The sequence below is a fragment of the Trachypithecus francoisi genome, unplaced genomic scaffold (genome assembly GCF_009764315.1).
Source record: "Trachypithecus francoisi isolate TF-2019V2 unplaced genomic scaffold, Tfra_2.0 Lachesis_group1, whole genome shotgun sequence".
NCBI lineage: Eukaryota > Metazoa > Chordata > Mammalia > Primates > Cercopithecidae > Trachypithecus > Trachypithecus francoisi.
In genome coordinates, this window is record NW_022681454.1 from 153586539 (window position 1) to 153612408 (window position 25870).

Sequence of the window (25870 nt, forward strand, 5' to 3'; positions counted from 1 at the left end):
AATACAGGAGCACCCAGATTCATAAAACAAGTTCTTAGAGACCTACAAAGAAACTTAGACTTCCACACAATAATAGTGGGAGACTTTAACACTCCGCTGTGAATATTAGACAGATCAACGAGACAGAGAATTAACAAGGATATTCAGGACTTGAACTCAATTCTGGACCTAATAGACATCTATATAACTCTCCACCCCAAATCAACAGAATATACATTCTTCTCAGTGCTACATGGCACTTATTCTAAAATCAACCACATAGTCGGAAGTACAACACTCCTCAGCAAATGCAGAGGAACGGAAATCATAGTCTCTCTGACCACAGTGTAATCATATTAGAACTCAGGATTAAGAAACTCACTAAAGACCACACAACTATATGAAATTGAACAACCTGCTCCTGAATGACTCCTGGGTAAACAGTGAAATTAAGGTGGAAATCAAGAAGTTCTTTGAAACCAATGAGAATAAAGAGACAATGTATCAGAACGTTCGGACACAGCTAAAGTAGTGTTAAGAGGGAAATAGACTAATAAAGAATAAAAGAAAGAAGAATTAAATAGACACAATAAAAATTATAAAGGAGATATCACCACTGATCCCACAGAAATACAAACTACCATCAGAGAATACTATAAACACCTCTCCACAAATAAACTAGAAAAGCTAGAAGATATGGGTAAATTCCTGCATGCATACATCCTCCCAGGAATAAACCAGGAAACAGTAGAATCCCTGAATAGACCAATAACAAGCTCTGAAACTGAAGCAGTAATTAATAGCCTTCCAACCAAAAAAAGCCCAGGACCAGACAGATTCACAGCAGAATTCTACCAGAGGTACAAAGAGAAGCTGGTGCCATTCCTTCTGAAACTATTCCAAATAAATGAAAAGGTGGGCCTCCTCGCTATCTCAAATAATGCTTTATTCATGATGATTATCTTACTGCTGTTGAAATTTTTGGATTGGCAGTTGTTTCCTTTTTTAGCAATTTGAATGCATATTTTCTATGACTCTGACTCAGAATGTTGCTGTTGAGATTTCACCTGTTTATATAATTGCTACTCTCTTAAGGATATTCCTATCTTTCTGGCTGATTTTAAGACTTATTTCTTGGTATTTTATTCTCTGAAATTTTACTGTTTATGTCTAGTTGTGAATTATGTTTTTAATTTAGCTTGTGTCAACTATTTAGGAATTCTTGAATCAATTGATCACTTCTCTAACGTTTTAGCTATAATCACTAGAAATATTGCCCCACCTCTTCTTCAGTTAAATTGGCAAAATTTTAAGCAGATAAATAATAATACACTTCATTCAACTTTATAATTTATTAGCATATAGTGAAAAAATATTCTAATATGTTTATATTTCTGGATTTTTCCATTTCTAAATTTTTCTTGTGTTTTTCTTCATAGCTGTAGCTAATAATTTATCTGTTTGACAATTTTACTCCAAAGAATCAGTTTACTTCCCATCCCTCTGCCATAACAATAAAATTTCTTTCTGATCCTGTCCTAAACATACCATTTTTTAGCATCTCATATATACTCCAATTCTTATGTCCTTAATACTAACTTGAAGAGAAGTTACACAAGGAATATATATTTCTTATGGAAACATTTAAAAATACAGATAAATACAAAGAGGAAAATTAAAAGTCATCTGTAATTCTGTCCCTACAGAAAATCACAGCTATATAGTTTATATATCTTCTCATGCATTATAAACATTTTTTACTTTATCTGTGTATCTATTATTCATTTATTTACAGTTTTAACTTTTATTTTAGATTCAGTGGATACCTGTGCAGGTTTGTTATCTAGGTGTTTTGCATGATGCTAAGATTTGAGGTATGAATGGTCCCATCAGCCAGTTACTAAGCATAGTACCCAACAGTTGTTTTTCAACTCTTGCCTGCCTCACTCTTCACTCTAGCAGTCCCTAGTGCTTATTGTTGCCATCTTTATGTCAATGAGTACTCAATATTTAATTCTCACTTATTTTATTTATTTATTTTTTTGGGGGGATGGAGTCCCACTTTGTTGCCCAGGCTGGAGTACAGTGGCACTATCTCAGCTGACTGCCACCTCTACCTCCCAGGTTCAAGCAATTCTCCTGCCTCAGCCTCCCAAGTAGCTGGGATTACAGGCATGCGCCATCACGCCCTGCTAATTCTGTATTTTTAGTAGAGACAGGATTTCACCATGTTGGCCTGGCTTGTCTTGAACTCCTGATCTCAAGTGATCCACCCGCCTCAGCCTCCCAAAGTGCTGGGATTACAAGCATGAGCCACCATGCTGGCCTTAACTCCCACTTATAAGTGAAATATGTGATATTTGGTTTTTGTCTTCTTGTGTTAATTTACAATGAGATATCATCTCACCCTAGTTAAAATAGTTTTTATTCAAAAGTTGGGCAATCACAAATGCTGGTGAGGCTGTGGAGAAAAGGGAACCCTCATATGCTTTGGGAGGGGATATAAGTTATAGCGCAACCACTACGGAGAACAGTTTGGAGAGTCCTCAAAAACTAAAAATAGAACTACTATATGATCCAGCAGTTCTACTGTTATATACCCCCCACAGAAGATATATACCTCCCCACAGAAGGGAAATCAGTATATCAAAGAGATACCTGTACCCCCATATTAACTGCAGCACTATTCACAATAGCGAAAATTTGGAAGCAACCTAAGTGTCCATCAACAGACAATGGATAAAGAAAATGCACATATATACAATAGAGTATACTAAGAAAAAGGAATAAGATCCTGTCATTTTCAACAGCATGGATGGAACTGGAGGTCATTATGTTAAGTGAAATAAGCCAGGAACAGAAAGACAAACTTTGCATGTTCTCACTTATTTGTGAGAGCTAAAGATGAAAATAATTGAACTCAGGGAGATAGATAATAGAATGGGGGTTACCAGAGACTGGGAAGGGTAGTGGGGTGGGGGGAGTGGGGATGGATTAAGAGCACAAAAATCTTATTTATATAAGACCTGGTATTTGATAGCACAATAGAGTGACTACAGTCAACAATAATTTATTAGACATTTAAAAATAACAGTAAAACTGGGATGTTTGTAACACGAAGAAATAAGTGTTTGAAATGATGAATACCCTGTTTACCCCAATGTGATTGTTACACATTGTATGTCTATATCAAAATATCTCTATAAATATATACACAGACTATGTACCCATTAAAATTAAAAATAAACAGATTAATATAACATAAACCACATAATTGGGCTGCCTATATAATTTTTAATTTTCAAGTAGTAACACTTGGAAATCTAAGAAACAAATAGGTAAAATTCATTTTTAATATTGCTTTCAACTGCATTTCATATATTGAAAATACTATTTCAAAATATATTCAACATAAGAATATTAATGATATATTTAACATTATATTTTCATACTAAGTTTTCACTATCCAGTGTGTACTTTGTAACAGTTTTCAATCAGAATAGCCACAAATCAATGGCCATGGCTCCAGTGAAATCACTCTGGGGATGAAATTATGAGACCTTAGAAGCCAAGCTAATTGAGGCAGGCAAGGGGCACTGCAAGGGGTCTGTATTCTTGTTTCAAATTTGAGTTTTCACTTACTATCAAGCCACTCTCTTGGTCATGATTGGCCGGAATTTTGGGCAACCAGCTCTCTTGGTTGTGAGAAGTACACCTCTTCACGGCTGAAATCCCACTTTTGGCTTTGGAATTTTTATCGCCCTAATGACTCTCATAAAGTCTCCTAATTGTGGTTTGTTTGATGATAAGACCCTTGGTATTAACCATCTCTTTGGGATCTCTGGCTTTGAAGAATTTCTGAATTCATCTTCACATTTATTTTCCTAAAGTAGAAACTAAACTTAGAGAATATCCCTTTTTCCAGCGTGCTGCTCCTCTCTGGAACATGTCTCCCCTCTGTTCTCTGATTCTGAGTGTTGCTTCTTTATTGGATACAAAAGTCTTTGGACAGTTCCATTCTCAAACCTCTGCTCATTTCTGCATTGCTCAACTTGTAGTCACTTCTAAGCTGTCACCATTAGTTCCCCATAAAGTTCCACTCCTCTGTATTTATTTTTCTATGATGCTGAATGTGACAAGCTGAACATTCTGTCTGCTCACCTCCCAGTTTGGGACCATTTGTGAACCAATATCAGAGGGACACCTTCTCAAGATCTTCTGGCCTTCCTTACAACAGATGGGATAGGCAGAGGGTTATTCACTGTGGAGCCTGATTATGCGTGCGTGTGTGTGTGTGTGTGTGAGAGAGAGACTACTTTGTTTCCCTGCTTGCCTAAGCATTTCCACCAAAAGCTTGGCAACTTCAACTCTAGCATCAGCTCCCAAAACAAGAGAAGTTGAGCAGAAAAAGGCAAACCAAGGTGGAAGTCACAACTGTGCTTCTCGTGCCTTAGTACCTTCATGGATTCAATAAACTTGAGGGGTGGTCCTTACCTTTTCCACACCCAAAACTAAATAATGTTAGTATTTGGCACAGATTGACGATTTGGATCAAGGAAGGATATTCAGGTAGTGTTCCCAAACCAGTAAGGGTACTAGTTTCTGGTGTCTCAAAACACATAATATTATTCAGGAGGCAATGTATTGTTGGGAGCAAGCCATGTATACAGCATACTTGTAGGTATCTAATCCTGGCATATCTGTCTTAACTTCTCTTCCAGTTATAACTTTATTGTATTGTTTTAATTACTTCTGGTCTAGTTTTTCCCTTGAGCTCCCAAAAATGTCATTTCCAAGTCATTCTCTTAGTGATGTTCTGCTTGTCAGCAAGTAATGTTTGGAATTTAAGGAAAAAGTTTACTTAGTAGCCTGACCTCAGCTGGTTTGGAAGTGATTCCTCCTTGTTTTTCTTTCTCCATTCAAACCTGGAAATTCACTCTCTTTGTGATTATATCCCTAATGCACTTGGAAATCACACAGCCCTCTGACGGATGGAGGGTACAAAGCTCATGTTGAAAGTCACAGTAAGAGATAGTGGGAGAAAAAAGACATTGGCAGACACCTGCCCCCCAGGAGAAGGCTGACATGCACAAGCATGAACAGTCAATATCTGAGACTGTTGAAGCAGAAGAGACAAATTAACAGGAGTTATCTAGACATGAATTCTTTGGGACAGTGTTCGGTAAAATTGGAGTCAGGTCAGATGTAGTCAGAGTTAAAGGTGGAATCTGGTGTTGGTAGAGATTTTTCCTTGTGGGAGATTACTGGAAAATGAGTGGGTGAGACACGTGGCATGTGTCAAAGTTACTGAGAGGATGATTGCCTGAGACTGGGCGGAGTCACAGGGGCAGGTGGGGACCTGTGACAAACTGAAGCCTGTGGGGAAGGCATGCCACAGCATCAGAGAGATCCCTGGTGGCAAAGATCTGAAAGCTAGTGGCAGGCGTGAAAGACTAATACTAAGAAATACTGAGTCTCATTTATGTATTCAAAGGGCTCAGGCAGAGGTAAGTCACTGGACTCTGTAAAATCCAGTGCGGAGTTGAAGACAAGAAGCAGGGAGGGCTCCAAGAGAGGGAGGGGCCCTTAATTGGCTTTCTAGTGTATTTGTTTAGAAGAACTGGCCAGAGTTAGAGATAAATTAGAGCTTCCGTGTAAGCCAAAGGGAATATAGAAGGAGGAGGATCTTCCACAGGATCCATAAGCAGCAGGAGGTCAGCTTCACAGACATTACCATTTACCTCACATTAGAGATCTTGCTGCAGGAGTTGCAGAAAGTTGCCCTAATCAGGAAGCATGCCCACATGTCTGTAGGAGACAGGAGGAGCAAAATGCATCAGGAGCAGAGCAGGGACAGAAGGGCCTGGAAGGAGGAGAAGGTATCAGATTCCCTCATCCCCTGTACTTTATACCATTCCTTTCCTTTAATCCCTTACCTTGAGGCTTTCTTTCACATTCTTTTCTCTATGGGTTCCCCTCACCTATTTCAACCTCAGCCTTCACTGGGGTTCTGGAAATGCATGGGGCATGCTAGAAAGAGGGTTCATAAAAGTTGGGGGAAAGATGAGTCACGTTTTTTAGAAGAAGAATAAAGTCAATTGCAACCTTGGCTTCTTTCTGACAAGCTCTCCAAACTAGAAAACCAAAAGAATGGGTTATATGTGGCAAAGATCTTATATGAGCCTGAGTTAAATGGTTATTTGGGGGCAATCTGGGGAGATTAGACTCTGAAAGCCCCAAGAATTAGTTTTCACTGTTAAGTGGAAAATGACAATAATAGTAAGGTTCATTTATGTATAGTGTTTTCTCTCTCAGAAAGTTCTTTCACATACATTGTTCCACACAACAACCTTATGAGTTGTGCCACCCTAGTGTTATCCAGGAGAATGTGGGCATTAGGTGAGTTAAACAGCATGTCCAATATCAGGACCCAGAAGTTCTGCCTTCAAAGGCATCCAGTCATAACCCAGTTCCCTCATATCCTGTCACCTGGTAGGCAATGCCCATTGCTCAGCTCCTTCATTCTTCATGAGGATGCACTTGACAGGAAATCTGAGAAAAATGAAAGTTCTGATTTCCTTCTGGGCCTCTCCTCAGAGTGCTTTATTTTATGAAAGGAGTTTGCTGTAGTTTCTGCTAGCAACAGAGATTATGGACCTGATGTATCAGGAAAGAAGAGATCACGGTTAAACCTTAGGGAGTTTAGGGTTGAATAGGCAGGACTAAGATTACTTTTATGTTTTAGATTTGGTCTTCTTAATGCCTTTGCAAGGACACTGAAAGACACGAAAGGATAAAAGGCTGGGACCTTATCTTTAATCTCCTTTCTTTAGGTAAACTTCAGATGTTCATTATTCACAAGTATGAGTTTTTATTTGGAAAATAATGGAGTTCTGTGCTCCTTCATTTTAATATTTTTAAAGAGGATAAAAATATCTCTATTTTGTCTTCCTTAAAAATTTTAATAAGCATTTTCTGCATGTGATCCTCATTTTCTTCAGCCATTTGTCCTCTTCTGCAGAATCTTACAGCTGCAGGTGCATGCATGCTCCATTAGATAGGATTTGCTCCATTAGACAGGAGTTTGGGCTCTAGTATCTGGTCAGGGGCTTTCAAAGGTTCAGCATTACCTTCCAGATCAGACTTAACACAAAGGAAAGTCACATCACAGATACACCTGTTGCAGGTGTCTAACCTCTTAATAATCCAATCCGTGACCACTGAAATGCTGGCCAACATATGTTTGTGGATCCAAAAACTTGAAGATTAGACCTTTACCATACTCCAAACTGAATAATGTTAGTGTTTAGCACAAGTCGATGATCTGGATTGAGGAAGAATATGCAGGTGGTGTTCCCAAACCAAGAGGGGTGCTATGTTTCTGCTGTCTCCAAAACGTAACGGTATTATTCAGAAGGCAGTGTGCTGTGGGGAGCAAGCCATGTATGAGGCACACTTATAGGTATCTAATGCTGGCATATCTGCCTCAACTTGTGTGACTTAAGTTGTGTCCAAGTACTGACACACTCAGATTTTGCTACAGTGAGCTCTGTTACACTCAGATATATAGTCTGTGAGCTTCTGATATAAACCGTAGTTTCCACTCTACCATCTACCCTGCCCAAGTTTTTCCCCCAGGATGATGTTCTATTTTCTTCTGAGAGTTCCCATCTTAAGTACTGACTTGTGCCAATATGATTGAGTTAGAAAAATGGGAAGAGCAACATTAATAAAAAGATGTCAATCTTTCCAAGTGTGTTAATCAGGGTTCTCAAGATAGAACAAATATGATGTGTAGATTGATAGATAGGTAGGTAGAGGTTTATTTTAAGGAATTGGCTCATGGAATTCTGAGAGCTGGCCAGCCTAATATTTTCAGGGCACGCTGCATTTTGGATACTGGAGACCCAGGGAAGAGTTACTATTGCGGTCTTGAGTCTAAAGGCAGTCTGGTGACAGATGTTTTTTCCCTTGGGACCTCAGTCTTTCATCTGCAGGCTTTTAGTTGATTAGATGAGGACCACTCACATCATGGGGGGTGATCAACTTTACTCAAAATCTACTGATTTAAATATTAGTTATATCTGAAAAATAGCTTCACAGAAACATCTAGCCTGGTATTTGACCACAAACTGGATATTATGGCCTAACCAAGTTGACACAAATTTAATTGTCACACTAGGATGTTCTTGCCTGATTTCTGTCTCTGTTTTCCCCCAATATTGGTAAAGCTAAACTTTTCTGTAGATAGTAGAGTAAGAGAAAGAAGATCCTCCCTCTAAACAGGAAGCAAAAGTTAGAATCATTATCTCATGAAGTGAAGCTAGATGTCAACCGTAGTAGATTAAGTTTCTTCAGCAAAAAAGAGATAATTCTATTATCTGAAGTTCACTGCTCCTTTTAACAACTGAAAATGCAAGCTCTGGGCCAGAGTTCCAGGCCTCATCACAGGACATTACATTAATATAGGACATTACAAAGGGTTCTTGAAGTTCAGGGTGGGTATATAAAGAGGCATAATCCCTTATGCCACCAGCCAGTTTAGCTGATCCTTCTGCTAAGCTGAGCCTTCTAGATCCTTTCACCTTTCTATGGGCCTCCCTATTTTCCAGTTGCATTTTTTTTCATTACATCATCTAAAGGCCTTCTGTAATTTGTTTTTTATTCAGCCAATGCTAGGTATTTCTCAGTGTTTCTTCCTCTCCTCTAGCAGTAGGGCACATCGAGTGCCTGGGCCAGGGACAGTTTCTTACCCCTCTGCCAGGAGTAGGGTATGGTTCCCATTCCCCTACCATAATGTGTGTCCAGCTGTTCTGTGAGAGTGAAGGGTTTTGCTGTCATTCTACCAGTGAATTAATGCTGTTAATCATTAGGGGAAAATGATCTAAGCAACCTGGAACTTCAGGGTAGTTTTCTCGAAGGAACTACTGATGCCTGAATTGGGTCTAGAAAGACAGTTAAGCAATATCCCGGGGAAGGGGACTGGGGAGTAAAAAAGGGAATTTCAGAGAGAGAAAAAGTGTTGTGAGCAAAGACATGAAAGCACTGAGTAGCGTGAGAGATTCAGGAGTAATAAGCATTTCTCTATTTTGGAACAAAAAATACATAGCAGAGAGTAATTTCAGGAGAATGTTGAAGTAGAGAGAGAGAGATGAGAGATGACCTAGTGACAGGCCTTTTATACTATGTCAGAAAATATAGGCTTGATTTGATTGGCAATAGACAGTCACTGAGGGTTTAAAAGAGGTAAGTGCCGTCGTCATTTTTGTTTTAGGTGGATTTCTCCAATAGTAATAAATGTAACTGAAGAGGGGCAAAATTGAAGTCACATATCAGTTAGTAGGTTACTGCATGTTTTTGAAGAGAGAGAATGCAGGCTTGAACTACCATGGTGGCAGTACAAATCAAAAGAAGAGACATATTTGGGAAATATTTAGGTGGTAAAATTTAAAAAAGAAATCTTGGCAAGTGACTCGTTTTGGGAACATTGAAGAGCTAGGAAGGGTGGCTTTGCTGTTTGTTGCTTGACTGAGTGCTACTAATTGAGAGCAAAGCCAGCTAGTGGCAGGGCATTGTATTTGGAAGTTGTCTAGGGTTGGAGTCCCTGTTAGAAATTGAAGTTGGGAATGTTCAGAAAGCAATGGATTGATGAGTTTGATCTTAAAAAAAAAAAAAAAAAAAAAAAAAGCAAGCATTAAAATAATTAACTCACCTAAAGTCACCTAAGAAGACTGCTGTAGAAGAAACAGCATAGTGGCGGAAGGACAGAATTCTGGTGACTGGGGTTTCTATAGAGTACAGTATCTGACATACAGTATTCTCTCAATAAATCATGAATGTGTGCATACTTGAGTTTGTGAAGGCAGTTGTCTTAGATTATGATGTTTACTGTGAAGAAGGAGGAAGTGAAAGCAAAAAGTTGTGAATGGAAGGGTCAATGGACTGAAGTCCTGGAAATGCTACTGAATTGGCATGTGAAGGCATAAGCTAGAAGGGTTGAAGGTTGAAGTCCATGATGGGATGTCAGACTGTTATTCAGAAGGAAGAATTGTCCCTTGTCATATGGTCTAGGTTGTCTATTGGAATGGAGGTAAACAAATTTGAGATGAGAAAGCCTAAGAATTGAGAAATCAGCTTCTTGGATGGTCCATCCATAGATCTAGGGGTATTCCAGATATTTATTCCTCTTTGAGATCCTTCCCCTGGGTTCTATCCCACCACTACCCTACCATCCAGACTCACTAAAAGTACCTGAATTCAGATGTGACAGCAAACTTAAGCACCTGAAGGGGCAATGGTTTGGCTCAAAGCCAGGAATTGAACTATGAGATAGAGTTGTAGTGGACATTTTTGGTTTTACTCATTTTATCACCCATCATTCATTCATTTTATGTTAACTGTACCTCTCTTGCCCTGTGGCTTCATTGTCTGTGTTTATCCACTAAACATTTATTAACTTTCCTGTACCTCAGTAGGTATAAACAGTTCCTTTTTTGAAGAGTGGTAAAAATTAAATGAGACAATAAATGTAAAGTCATTAATTTGCTGTACAGCAATGAAGTTCACAAAGAAGCCACCATTTACTAGGGTGGTAATAAAAGCATTCAGTTATCATGGCAGCTCATTCTCCTATTTAGTGTACAAAATTGTAAAACTTAATGAATTACTTATAAAGGAGTCTTGGGTATTTAGTTTCTTATGGCTGTCTATAGGATGCCATGACTACATGGTCCACCCAAAGGCAGGTGGCTCCACAGCCTCCATGCCATATATGGTCTGTGGCATCTTTTACTGAATCGAGACTTTGTACTGGATTTAGCTCTCAGCAAATACATTCGCTCATCAAATCAAGTCCCACTGTCTTCACATAGAAACGTGCCAGTAAGAAACCTGTCACAATATTCTATTTTTTAAATCCCTGATTCCCTGATCCATTAATACCCTTTGCCAAGTCCCCTTCTTTCAACCTACCTTATCCCCCCACATCATCCCCATTTTATACATACTTAGATAAATAGTCATCTCCCAGAAAAATCTGGATAGGGTGATAGAACTGAGGCCTAACAAGTTCAGTTTAGGCTAGGACATAAGCAATTAATAACTTCTGAGAACAGAAGCACAAGTTTTGTGGAAGAGAGGAGGGCAAAATTACCTTCATTCTTTTGGGAGTAGACTTTGGCAAGGAGTAGGAGATAGCAATTAATAGCTTGATAAATTATCCTGCCATAAATGTAAATTACCTGGCACAGAGTGTATAGGTAGAACAGGAATACCTCATCCACTTATAGTCAGCCCAGCCTCTTTCCCGCAGCAAAACACTGCTATGCCTCCTGAATTTGTGTGATAATCAGCCTCTTCCTAGGGCCTCAGATCCTGATTCCAGAGAAAGGAATGTGAGGCAGCTACTTTAAGACCCTACATTTCCATTTGTCCTTTCTAGTGAAACTCAAACATGTTCTTGTTACCCTCAGAAATTGACAGCATAATTTGGGTTCTAGTTTTCAGGGGTATTAAAAAATCTAGATGAGACATCAAGGAGTCCTTGACCTTAGACTCTGACCAAAATATTCAGATTCTGGCTATTTCTCGATTCTAGATCCTGCCATGGAGGCTGCCTCCAGGAATCTGAGCCTCTTAGACCTAACTAAGCTCCAGGGAGAATGTTTTTTTATCCTGTTTCTGGCCTCTGGGATGCCTGTGCCTTCTCCATCCCTGAGTACTAGCCCATTTATGCCTTTTGGCTCTTCTGATATTAGGCATATGGCAGAGCATGTGATGTTGTATAACTCCAAGTAACACAGTTTCCCTGGTATTCAATGTCAATAGCACCTCCAGGAACACACTTCTTAAAATGTAATTATGTCCTCCGAAGCTGTGCAATGCCTGAGTCCTAGGTGTGGGCAAAAGTATTTCAGTATATTTTGAAGAGAAATAACTCCTCATCCGCATTACCATTATCCAGCTAATGGTCTTTGCAGAGCTAGAGCAGGGATTCCGATCTAAATTGTGCCCCCACCTCATTTTGGGCAGGCCACTTACTAACCCCTGTTGTGTTTGCAATCCTGTTTACTTACCTCTTGTGCTATGTGTCTTTGGCTTGCTATGTAAACCTAGGACAGTTACTCAGCTCTTTTAAGTTACTGTCTCTTCTTCTGTGAGAAGTCTTTGGGCCATGCATACATGGACAACCTCCCCTGACTAAGACTTCTGTCTTAGTCTTTCTATCTTTTGCATAACTAAGTCCCACTGAATTCCCAGTTGTGAAGATTAGCTAAAATCATGAATGCAGTATATTATTAAGTACATTACTTAGAACAGAAATTAATATTATTCTTTGGGCTCTGTTTCTTGTATAAGCCTGGGCTTTTTGCAGAAGAGGGTTGCTAAGGGTTACTCCTCCCTGGCTTTTTTCTAACAGGTAGGGCAAAGTGAAGAGATAAGGTACAGCCAGCTTGAGCCACACTACCCTATCTTCTCCCATCTAGGCTTGAAGATTGGTAGTGGTACATCAAGTGGGTCCAGTGGCACCTGTCATGTCATCTTTCTTTCTTTGGTGGCTTCAACTCCTTTAATTTTTTTTTCCCATCAGCTGCTCCATTTGACCCTTCAATAACTTTGACTCAGACACATACATGTGAGTGAGGATAAGAACACATTTGGTACATTTGACTACTCTTGCTCTAATGGCCTAAGTACAGGTCCAGGTGAACCCAAACAACTGTCCTCTTGCATAGGTACAGGGACCAACTTTGATGCATAAACTGAGAGAATCCCTGGAAGAGATCCACAAGATGCACAAAGATCACAAGGCAGACCGTCAAACTGAGTTTAAAAAAATGCACTGAAGCCAAGATCCTGTACATCATTATCAAGCATGGCTCACAGAAAGAAGGAACAATGACCACATTCACCAAAAGGCTATCTCCATGGACAAGTTTTGTGAATGCATCTGCCCTACATTGCTCTGATTAGCCTCAAGAAAGTGGGACCTAAATGGGGTATGGTTTACTCTTGCTTTTCTAGTTCTTTAAGATGCATCATTAGGTTGTTTGTTTGAATTCTTTCTTCTTTTTTTGATGTAGGCACTCACGCCTGTAATTCCAGCACTTTGGGAGGCTGAGGCGGGCAGATCACCTGAGGTCAGGTGTTTGAGAACAGCCTGGCCAACATAGTGGAAGCCCATCTCTACTAAAAATACAAAAGTTAGCTGGGCATGGTGGTACACACTTGCAATCCCAGTTACTCTGGAGGCTGAGGCAGGAGAATTGCTTGAACCTGCAAGGGAGGCGGAGGTTGCAGTGAACCAAGATTGCACCACTGCACTCCAGCCTGGGCAGCAAGCAAAACTCAGTCTCAAAGAAAAAAAAAAAAAAAAAAAGCTATAAATTTCTCACTTAGCACTGCTTTTGCTGTATCCCAAAGGTTTTGGTACATTATGTTTCCGTTTTTATTTGTTTCAATAATTTTTAAATTTCCTTCTTTTTTTTCATTGAGCCACTTGTCATTCAGAAGCATATTTTTTAATTTCTATGTGCTTATACAGTTTCCAGAATTTCTCATTATTGCTTTCCAGTTTTACTCCATTGTGGTCAGAGAAGATGTTGGATATTATTTCAGTTTTTCTGAATGTTCTAAGACTTGTTTTGTGACCTAACATATGGTCCGTCCTTGAGAATAATCTAAGTGCTAAAGAGAAGAATGTGTATTCCGCGGCTGTTGAATGAAACATTCTGTAAAGATCTATTAGGTCCGTTTGTTCTATAGTACAGATAGAGTCCAATGTTTCTTTGTTAATTTCCTGCCTGGGAGACCTGTCCAATGCTGAGGGTGGGGTGTCAAAGTCTCCAGCTATTATTGTATTGAAGTCTATCTCTCCGTTTAGCTGTAATAATATTTGCTTTATGTTTCTGGGTGCTCCAGGGTTGGGTACATGTATATTTATAATCATTATATTCTCTTGCTGAATTCACCCCTTTATCATTTAATGACCCTTTCTGTCTCTTCTTAACAGTTTCTGTCTTGAAATCTATTTTGTCTGATATAAGTATAGCTACTCTTGGTCTTTGATTGTTTCTAAGGTTATGGAATATCTTCTTTCATCTCTTTATTTTCAGTCTTTATAGGTGAAGTGAGCTTCTCGTAGGCAAAAAACAATTGCATTGTTTTTCAATCATTTCAGCCTTGCTATGTCTTTATATTTGAGAATATAGTCAATTTACAATCAATATTATTATTGATAAGTAGGGACCTATTTCTGCCAGTTTGTTATTTGTTTCCTGTTGTTGTTTTTTTGTTTTGTTTTGTTTTTGTGGTCTTCTCATCATCTTTCTATTTGAGTCGTTTACACACCACAATTCCACATTATAATCTTCTGTGTTTCTCTGTGTGCTTACTATTACCAGTGAATTTTACATCTTCAGATGATTTCTTCTTACTCATTAGCATCCTTTTCTGTCCTATTGAAGAACTCTCTTTAGCATTTCTTGTAGGACAGGTCTGGTGTTGATGAAATCCCTCAGCTTTTGTTTGCCTGTGAAGGTCTTTATTTATCCTTCATGTTTAAAGGATATTTTCACTGGCTATACTATTCTAGGGTAAAAGTTCTTTTCCTTCAGTATTTTAAATATGTCATGCGACTGTCTTTTGGCCTGCAAGGTTTCCACCGAAAAGTCTGCTGCTAGATGTATTTAAGTACGATTTTATGTTAGTTGTTTCCTTTCTCTTGCTGCTTTTAGGATCATTTATTTATCATTGATTATTCCAAGTTTTATTGTGAAATGCCTCAAGGCATTTAATAATAAATTAGTCTTCCTTCGGTTAAATTTTCTTGGTGTTCTATAACCTTCTTGTACTTGAATACTGATGTTTTTCTCCAGGTTTGGAACGTTCTCTGACACTATTCCTTTGAGTAAATTTTTAAACCCTATCTCTTTCTCTACCTCCACTTTAAGGCCAATTGCTTTCTTGAGGCTATTTTCTTTCTCTTTTTTTCTTTTCTTTTCTTTTCTTTTCTTTTGAGACAGGGTCTAGCTCTGTTGTTCAGGCTGGAGTGCAGTGGCAGGATCATGACTCACTGACTCACTGCAACCTCCACCTCCCAGGCTCAAGACATTCTCCCACCTCAGCCTCCTGAGTAGCTTGGGTTACGGACATGCATCACCATATCTGGCAAATTTTTGTGTAAATTTGTGTAATTTTTGTGTATTTTTGTGTGTGTATATATATATATATATATATATATGTATATATAAACATATAAATTAGCCACACAAAAATTAACCAGGTGTGGTAATGCATGTCTGTAGAATTATATATGCATATTCTAGTTTTTTGGTAGAGATGGGGTTCTGTCATTTTGCCTGGTTGCCCAGGCTGGTCTTGAACTCCTGAGCTCAAGAAATCTGTCCTTGGCCTCCTAACATGCTAGGATTACAGGCAAAGATCTGTATTCAAGATTTACATTCTAGATTTTGTAGACATGCTTCATTATTTGTTTTTCTCTTTTGTCTCCTCTAATTATGTATTTTCCAATAGCCTTTCATCAGGTCCACTAGTTATTTCTTCTGCTTGATCAATTCTGTTATTAATAGACTCTGATGCATTCTGTAGTATGCCAATTGCATTTTTCCACTCTGGAATTTCTGCTTGATTCTTTTTATTATCTCAATCTCTTTGTTAAATTTATCTGAAAGAATTCTGAATTCCTTTTTTGTGTTGCCTTGAATTCCTTTAAGTTTCCTCAAAATAGCTGTTTTGAATTCTCTGTCTGAAAGGTCACATATCTCTGTTTTTCCAATATTGTTCCCTGATGTTTTATTTAGTTCATTTGATGGGTCGTATTTTCTGGATGGTCTTGATGTAGATGTTCATTGGTGTGTGGGCATTAAAGAGTTAGATGTTTATTTTAGTCTTCACAGTCTGGGTTTGTTTATGCCCATCCTTCTTGGGAACATTTTCCAGGTATTCAAAGAGACTTGGGCACCAAAGCCAGTAACACTGTGGTTTTTTCAGATTCTTAGAGGTAGCACCTTGGTGATCTTGGATAAGATCTGGAAGAATTATCTGGATTGCCAGGCAGAAACTTTTTTTCCCCTCTTACTTTACCCTAAACTAATGGAGTCTCTCTCTCTATGCTGAATCACTTGGAACTGAGGGTGTGGTGATGCAAGCACCTCTATAGCCACCAGCACTGGGAATGTGCTGAGTCAGACCTGAAGCCGGCACAGCACTGGGTCTCACCCATTGCCTGCTGTAACCACTGCAGCTACCATCTATTTTCACTCAAGGCCCTAGGCTCTACAATCAGTAGGTGGGGAAACCAGCCAGGTTTTTGTTCTTCCCATTTAGGGTGGTGAGTTCCCCCAAGCCCTGGATGTGTCCAGAGATGCTGTCTGGAGCCAGGGATTGGAGTCAAAAATCTTGGAAATTTACCCGATATTTTATTCTACTGCAACTAAGCTGGCAGTGAAACAACAATATAAAGTTCTTTCCACTCTTTTCTCTCTCTTCCACAGGCAGAGGAGCCTCTCCCTGTGGCCACCACTGCCTTCAGCCCATAAGCGAGCTTTTCCAGGCTACCTCCAATGATCACTTAAAGCTCAGCGGCTCTTCATTCAACTTGTGGTGAGTGCTGCCAGGCTTGGGACTCCCACTTAAGGGTAGTGGGACTCCTCTCTGGCACGGGGCAGGTCTGGAAATGCTGTCCAAGAGCTTAGGCATGGACTCAAAGACCCCAAGAGCCTGCTTGTTTCTCTGCTTGTTTCACTGTGGCCAAGCTGGTACCTAAGATGCAAGACAAAGTTCCCTTTACTTTTCTCTCTCTTTTCTCAAACAGAAGGGGTCTCTCCCTGTAGCCACCACAGCTGGGAATGTGCTGGGTCACACCTGAATCCAGCATGTCTAAGAGCCCAGTGCCCACAGTATACTACCTGGGTATTGCTTCTGCTTATTCAAGGCCCAAGAGTTCTTTAAACAGCAGGTAGTGAACCCTGCCAGCACTGGGTCCTCTTCCAGGCTGAAGCTTCCCCTTTGGCTCAAGGTGTGTCTGGAAATGTCATCTAGTAGCTAAGGCCCGGAACAGGTATCTCATGACTCTGCACAATACCCTCTCCTACTGTGGCTGAGATGGTATCCAAGATGTAAGTCCTCTTTGCTTTTCATTCTCCTCACCTTAAGTTGCAAGCTGAGCTGCCTTGGACTCGGGGGAGTGACGGCACAAGCACTGCTTTATCTGTTCCATCTGGTGTCTCCCTAGGTCATGTGCCATCCTAGTACACTGACTCTAAATCCAGGTTAGCACTAAGAGTTACCAAAAACTTCAGTCCTTGTGTCACAGACTGCCTTTCAAGTTTACCTGGAACCCCAGAGCACTTCAGCCTGCTGTGGTGAGGCATGCTGAGAAACTGAAGTTCAGAGTACTGGGCTGGGTGATTCTTTTCTGGCTAGGTGAGGTCCAAATGCTCCCTCTTACATGGGTGCTAGCTGAGCCCAGCACAGCTCTGCTCTCTGCTGTGACAGGGCAGCACTGAATTCAATGTAAAGTCCTACAGTTGCTGTGCTCTCCCTCCCTCAAGTGCACAGACTCTCTCCCAACAGCATGACTGCTGCCAGGGGAATTACTAATTCCCTTGTAGGAGATTCAGGACTGTCTGTCTTACTTTCTTCAGTGACATGAAGTTCAAACCAGGTAGTCTAATTGCTCTCCTGATTTTTGGCTCTTGTGATGGTTCTTTTCTATGTGCAGATAGTTGTTAAAATTTGGTGTTACCGTCAGGATGAACAGTGTAGACTTCTATTCCACAATCTTGCTCTGCCTGCTTCCTGCCCGCAGTTGAGATTCTTGCATTTTTGGGTGATAGTTGTATTAAATTAGAAAAAAATGTACTTATGATTACTTCAAATAATTTTACTATCCTGTCTTTGCCCTTCATGGGCTACAAGTTGAAGTACATTAGGTTGCTTGAAATTTTCCCAGAGCTCACTTGTGCTCTGTTCATTGAAAATTGTTTCTAAAAATTGGAACGACTTCAAACTCTCTCCAAACAGTGCTGTAATCAAAGAGAAGATAAAAAACAAATGGGAGGATGTCAAGAAAATAATCATAACTCGGTATATATCAGTCTATGGTCAATACAAATTTACTAAGAAGAAAATAGAATAAAAATAATTAGTTTTATTATATTGGGGTCAGTGAATGGCTTAGAGTTTTAAACTATTTGTATATTTTAGAACTTATTTAATTTTCTGGCCTGCAATACATGGAAAATTTAAAAAACATATATGTACCATAGAAACTTGAACAATAGATAATATTGTTTCTTACATTTTATACTTGTCTATACTTAGAAACAGGCTTACTTCACAGTTTTCTTTAGATTATCTGATTCCTCCCTATTAGTTTGTTTTCATGCTGCTAATAAAGACATACCCAAGGCTGTGTAATTTATAAAGGAAAGAGGTTTAATGGACTCACAGTTCCACATCGGTAGGGAGGCCTTACATGGCTGCACGTCTTACATGGCAGCAGGCAAGCGGGCATGTAAGTGGGAACTTCTCTTTATAAAACCATCAGATCTGATGAGACTTATTAACTATCATGAGAACAGCACGGGAAAAACACACCCCCATCATTCAATTACCTCCCACCGGGTATCTCCCATGATACGTGGTGATTATGGGAGCTACAATTCAAGACGAAATTTGGGTGGGGACACAGCCAAACCATATTGTACTTATTTTCCACAATATGGTGTGTCATAAATTGAGAATATTATGTTAAAGTCTACTATTACTATTTATTTCTGTGGATTTTTTTCTTTATGTCCTATAGTTTCTTTTAAGTGTTTGTTATTCTACTTGTCATAGAAACATTCATATGATTTGTCTCTGTTTATTGTATCTGTGTTTATTTAGAAACTATTCACTTTTGTCCTTTTACTTTTATGCCTTGATATTATATAATAACATACCACTTATCTCTTTACATGATATTTTTGATATTTTGAAATTTTGTCTTTTTTTCAAGGCTGCATATCACAGATAAATGTTATTTAGACATTTATAGTTAACTGTATGCTTAGTTGGAATCGATGTCAACATCAGTCTTTATATGTTAAGTTTTAAATTATAAGTTTGTCATTTTGATTCACATTTTATTTTGCTGTTTTATCTTTCAAGATGTATTTTAAAAAGATCTCACTAGCACCATACTTTCTGCATTTGGAATATTTTATTGTTGCCTTTATACTTAAATGTTAGCCTGACTGAGTAAAGAATATTTGGGCCTCATTCTGTTTTCTTCACCACTTCATTCTTCATTATTTTATTGCAGGATTTATCAATCTCAGAACTATGGTATTTTGGTCTAGATAATTCTTTACTATGAGGGGCTATCCTGTGCATTACAGAATGTTTAGTAGCATCCCTGGCTTCTACCCACTAGATGTCAATGGCACCTAACCCCAGTTGTGACAACCAGAATGTCCTTAGATGTTGCCAGTGTTCCTGAGTAAAGTGTCCCTGGTTCAACCAATGCTCTATTATGTAATGAAATCTAGTGTGACTGATGAGGAACCTGAGGTCAAGCTGCTTTCTTATTTTTCTGCATTCACTATGATGTGCATCCTTTTAATCTGTGTGGTGAAATCTTTCTTCATTCTTAACTTTTACTAGTGTAGGTGGTGTATGTCTCAGACATTGTGGAATTTTCCAGATATTTTCCCTTATGCTTTTTTCCCTTTTTTCACATATGCTTTTTTTGTTTCACAGATTTATATCTTCCTTTGATTTTTTCTTCTATTAAATATTTAAATTAGTATTTTTCTCCTTTATGATTTTTCCTTCTTCTTATTCTTTTTTTTTTTTTTTCTTGATAACACCTGTCATGCCTATGTTGGACTTAAATTACCTGACTTTCATAACTATACTTTTACCTCTATTGAAATTCATCTTTTATCTTCTTTCCTTTGATGTATGTTCCTGTGATTTACAAAGCATATTCCTTGCTGAAATCTTAAGGTAGTCTGAACTCCTGGAATATAGTTACATATCTTAAATATCTAACTTTATGAGTATTACTTTAGTTAATTTAGTGGTGTAGGTGTGTGTGTGTGTTTAAAATTTTTAACAACTATAAACTTGGTTTTAGGTTATTGTTTTACATCTTTTATCTGCTGTATTTCCTGTGGAATGATTTTGAAAGTTAAAACACACCGGGTACAGTGGCTTGCATCTATAACCCCATCACTTTTGGAGACCACGGTGGGAGGACTGCTTAAGCCCAGGAGTTCAAGACCAGCCCTGGAAACATAGCAATACCCCATCTCTACAATTTTTTTTTTTTTTTTGAGACGGAGTCTCGCTCTGTCGCCGGGGCTGGAGTGCAGTGGCCAGATCTCAGCTCACTGCAAGCTCCGCCTCCCGGGTTCATGCCATTCTCCTGCCTCAGCCTCCGGAGTAGCTGGGACTACAGGCGCCCGCCACCTCGCCCAGCTAGTTTTTTGTATTTTTTTTAATAGAGACGGGGTTTCACAGTGTTAGCCAGGATGGTCTCGATTTCCTGACCTCGTGATCCGCCCGCCTCGGCCTCCCAAAGTGCTGGGATTACAGGCTTGAGCCACCGCGCCCGGCCTACAATTTTTTTAACAATCTGCCAGACAGGGTGGTGCACACCTGTAGTCCTAGGTACTCCAGAGGCTAGGGTGGGAGGATCACTTGAATCTGGTAGTTCTAGGCTGCAGTGAGCCATACTCATCTCCCACTGCACTCAAGTCTGGGCAAGAGAGAAAGACTCTGTCTTAAAAAAAAAAAATGAAATCATCGTTTAGAGAAGGAAAATGAGTATCTGTCTCAATCATCTTTCAACTCTGATCTCCTTGTGTGGGATACAGCAGTTCCCCCAGGATTTTTGTTTTGTTTTGTTTTGTTTTGAAGTATTAGAAACTAAAGAGTTGATATTAAAAAACTATTGAAAACTTTTTCAGTACTGTACTTGATTATTGAAATAATATTGTCAACTTTTACAATCACAAAAATAATTTTTAAAATTTTTTTATTGTTATACTCTAAGTTCTGGGGTACATGTGCACAACGTGCGGGTTTGTTACATAGGTATACATGTGTCATGTTGGTTTGCTGCAACCACTAACTCGTCATTTACAGTAGGTATTTCTCCTAATGCGATCCCTCCCCCAGCCCCCACCCCCTTACAGGTCTCAACGTGTGATATTTCCCTCCCTGTGTCCCTATGTTCTCATTGTTCAACTCCCACTTATGAGTGAGAACATGCGGTGTTTGGTTTCCTCTTCTTGTGTTACTTTGCTGAGAATGATGTTTTCCAGTTTCACCCATGTCCCTGCAAAGGACATGAACTCAAAAATAATTTTTTAAAATAACCATATGCATTGAACTTTCTCCTTGATTATTGTCCCACAACAACTTAGCAAGGTATTAAATATTTTTTTGTTGTTACATAGATAAGAAAATGAGGGGCAAAGAGTTCACAGCACTAGTAAGGCAGAGAATTTCATCTTTCTGAATCTTTTTTTTCCCACAAGATTGAAAAAATGAACAACTTTCTAAATATTATAACCAAGCAGCTTGCAATTATATTATTTAAAATTTTAAATTAATGAAGTTAATAGTGACTATTTTAAGAGTCACAAATTTTAAGGCAGGAATGCTTTTGTCTATAACAACCAGTGAATTTCAGTGGACTCAGAAAAATATAGAGAAGGTATCATTTGGAAAAAAAAGTCCTATGTATGTAGTAAATTAATTCAATACATTTATTTTTATAAACAGATCATGTAAAATGTAATGAATAATAATAATGTTCCTACATGTTCATTTCTATTTCTTTATCTGTATCTATTTCTGTTTTTAGCTTTATCTCAGTCTCTAATCTATATCCTTGTTGAAACCTACATTTTTTGGTTGTTCTGTATGCATACATTTTCTTTGGTAATTCTGCTGGATGATTATACATCTCCCGCATTGTTCTACTTCTGTCCTTCAGATAATTCTCTGAACAGCGACAATAGAAAGATATTAACAGAGGTGTTTGATTGTACTATAGTTTATCTATGAAAGCAGCCCATAAAAGAACTCGGAGAAGACCCCTGGGAAGTATTATTCTTATTTTTCTTAAATTTACTTTTAATTTTTATGGATACATAATAGTTGTACATAGTACTTTTCCAACTAAGTCTAAGATACTAAAATCTTTATAGAGCAACATTTATAATTACTTTTATACAAATCATGTCCTTATTTTTTAGTTTATTAATTTTCCAGGCATTAATAAGCTTCATGATTTATAAATGAAATGCTGCTCTGTTCGTGAAAGAGATAGTATGGTGTGAAATATATGAAAAAAGTGAAATAAAAGTTATCTTGGTTTTAGTTCTAGCAGTCTTTGAATAGGTTTCGTGTTTTCAGTAGTATTCAGTTACTGCAGTATAATCTTGTATATTTTAAAAAGTCTGTTTATTTTGGAAGTTTGTTATTTCTGTTTTAGTGTAGGAGCTATGTGAACAGTAATGATCTTGTTCCCCCCACCCATTATTTTTTCCTGGGTTTGTTTCTTTTACTTCATTCACCTAATGATAGTGTCATTGCTCTAGAATGAATACAATAAATGACAACAAATACTCAATATTTATCATGGATGTCCATAGTATTCATTTTTAATCACAAGTAGCAGACGTGTAAATCTAGACAATTAATTCATAAAAAATATTTAGTTATTTCCCTTCCAATTTAGACAGGGAGCAACCAAGAGAACAAAGAATAATTTTACATAAAAATTAATGAGACACAAATAATCTATCATTCTTTTTGCTGCAAGGACAAAATTTGCCATGGAATATTGAACAGAACAGTTTGTAGGAATATATGAGGCCAATGTTTCTCTGCAGTCTTTTACATTTGAAACTAGATTTTTATCCATAATTCTCATTATACAGAACTAGAAGGTAAAGTCAAGCAGTGCAATTTGTGATGGTTTGACTCTTTCAATGGCAATATTTTGCAGGCTTGGTGGTAATTAAATGGGAATTACTTAGAAATATTCTAATTAGCTACAGTTTTAAATTACTTAGAAAACCTGTAATAATCCGTTGACACAGGTCAGTGTTATTCTTATTTTACACATTATTAATGGAACAATAGAAAAGTTGATAAGCATAGTCATAGTGGAGATTCAGCTGCAAAATTATTATGTCTTTTATTTATATAAATAGATAAGGAAGATGATGATAAATTAAAGAATATATGTGTTTATTACATATATACATATGCATACATATTTAATATTTGTTTCCCAAATTTCAAATCAAAATTTAGTAATTATTGTCACTCTAATGAGCCACAGTTCATACATACATTGACTCAAAATAATTTTAATGACAAAATTAATATTGAGTAGCATGATTAATGAAACAAAAATAATTTTAATGACAAAATTAATATTGAGTAGCATGATTAATGAAACATTACATTTAACATTTTATTTCTAATCTCTTTTTTGTTGTTGTTTGGTTTGACTTCCATAGTAAACAGATTTCTTTACAGGAAAACTTAAGAGTTTCTTAAGTGCAATTTTTATTATTATTGTTTTTGCAGAATGTTCCCTATTTATTCTGAAAAATATGAGAAAAAAGAGATGAGGATATATAGCTTTGGAATAACTGTGGGTCCTTATCCAGTAAGTCACCACAGATACCCTGACTCATTTTGATGACAGTTTCCTCTCTTATGTGATTATAAACACTTCAAGATACAAGTTGAGTAACACAACCATATTGAATATGACAGCTTGAAAAAATGTGTAGTAGAGAGATGTTACAAATGTTACAGTAGCATATTCACATATAAGAAAGACACTGCAGATAATTTTCTTAGTAAAGAATATGTATGAGTACCCTATATTCTACTGTGTTGCATATTTTGGTTTGGTTTGTTTTTCTTTGTTTTAGTAAACTAAGAAAAACAATTTCAAGGTCATTGTCAATGAAGACAAACAGCTATTTCTTCCTATAATTTAAATATAGGGTTATCAAGAACCACACTGTATATTATATTAACCTGCCTTTTCAAATACACAATATATTCTGGTTGTTTGTAACAGTATGGGTTATGTTATTTTTCAACTTTAAACATCATAAAAAATCATATATATACATAGAGAACAAAACTGAGCAAAGAAATATTTGATACAAAACTACTGATGTAGGTTAAAGTGAGCATAGGAGCTAAATATAAAGATAGAATACAGATAGAATAGATACAAATATATAGTTATATTTGTAATAGTTATCTTCATAACATGATCTTGAAAAACACTTCTTGAATTTGCTACTTTGAATTAAGTAATTACTTCTTTCATGGCAAATTAAATATAAGCATGTTTATTTTATAAAGAGACATTGTGTCATTTGGAGTATTGGTATTGCTGGGATACCCCATAACCACCAAACCTCAGTCCCTAAAAATGGCAAAAGCTTAATTTTTGCTTATGCTACATGTCCAACATGGGTTAGATAGAAACATCTACTGTATCACATTCTCATTTAAGAAATCCAGGATGAGGGAGAGTCTGTTTCGGTGCTTTCATGACTGCCGAGGCAGCAAAAATAACATGTGAGAAATTGTTTACTGATTTGTAAGTCTTCCACTTCAAAGTGACATATGTTACTTCTACTTACAATGCATTGGTCAATAAAAGTCTTGTGGTCACTTTCAATTTCAAGTGGGCAGGTACATGAATCTGGGAGGAAGAAACAGAATTTATTTATTGAACAACACTAATGACTCTTTTAGCCTATCTTTTAAGTGACAAGTAGTTATCATTGAAAAATATATGCACTCCTTTCCATTGGAAGCAACCCCATTCAATCATAACATGAGGCACAAATTATAATCTTTTTGCACTTGTGAGGAACATTCTTTAGCAAATAATAATACACAGTAGACACTACATCAGCTTATCTCTTGAGAGATTTACTAATTAAAAACGCAAGCTATCTGTTCTCATTCCTCCAATATACAATGGGGTAACAGACATAGGATGGTCATACAAAAAATATCATAAAGAAAATGATGTATAATGAATAGTAGCCATATTCACTAGTATACAACAATTCTGAAATCCTTGTGGGTAGATCTTTTCAGAGCAATACCGTGGGTGCTCATTAATGTTCCTTAGTAGGACTTGGTTTTATTACCAGGCTGTAGATCTTTGTTTTATTGTTCTCTGTGGCCTCAGTTCCTCCCTATAAGAGATTATCCTGGCCAGGTGCGGTGGCTCAAGCCTGTAATCCCAGCACTTTGGGAGGCCGAGATGGGCGGATCACGAGGTCAGGAGATCGAGACCATCCTGGCTAACACGGTGAAACCCCATCTCTACTAAAAATACAAAAACGAGCCGGGCGAGGTGGCGGGCGCCTGTAGTCCCAGCTACTCGGGAGGCTGAGGCAGGAGAATGGCGTAAACCTGGGAGGCGGAGCTTGCAGTGAGCTGAGATCTGGCCACTGCACTCCAGTCCGGGCGACAGAGCGAGACTCTGCCTCAAAAAAAAAAAAAAAAAAAAAAAAAAAAAAAAAAAAGAGATTATCCTACTTGCCTCTGTGCTTTTCTTGGAGGTGCTGAGCATCTTTCTCCATCCACTACCTGCCCATGGATGAGTTAGGAAACAGGGATTATTTCCTTAAATCCTTGTAGAATGTTTTGCACAAGGCCAGTGATTTTTTTTTGACATACAACTCTCCTAACTGATTTGATTGCAGTCACTTCCATATGACAACAGCCACTTACATAGTTAATTTTCTGGAATTATTTCTTAGATTTTTATGTAGTTCCATATATTCCTCTCTTGCTCTTTCTTTTCTTCCCT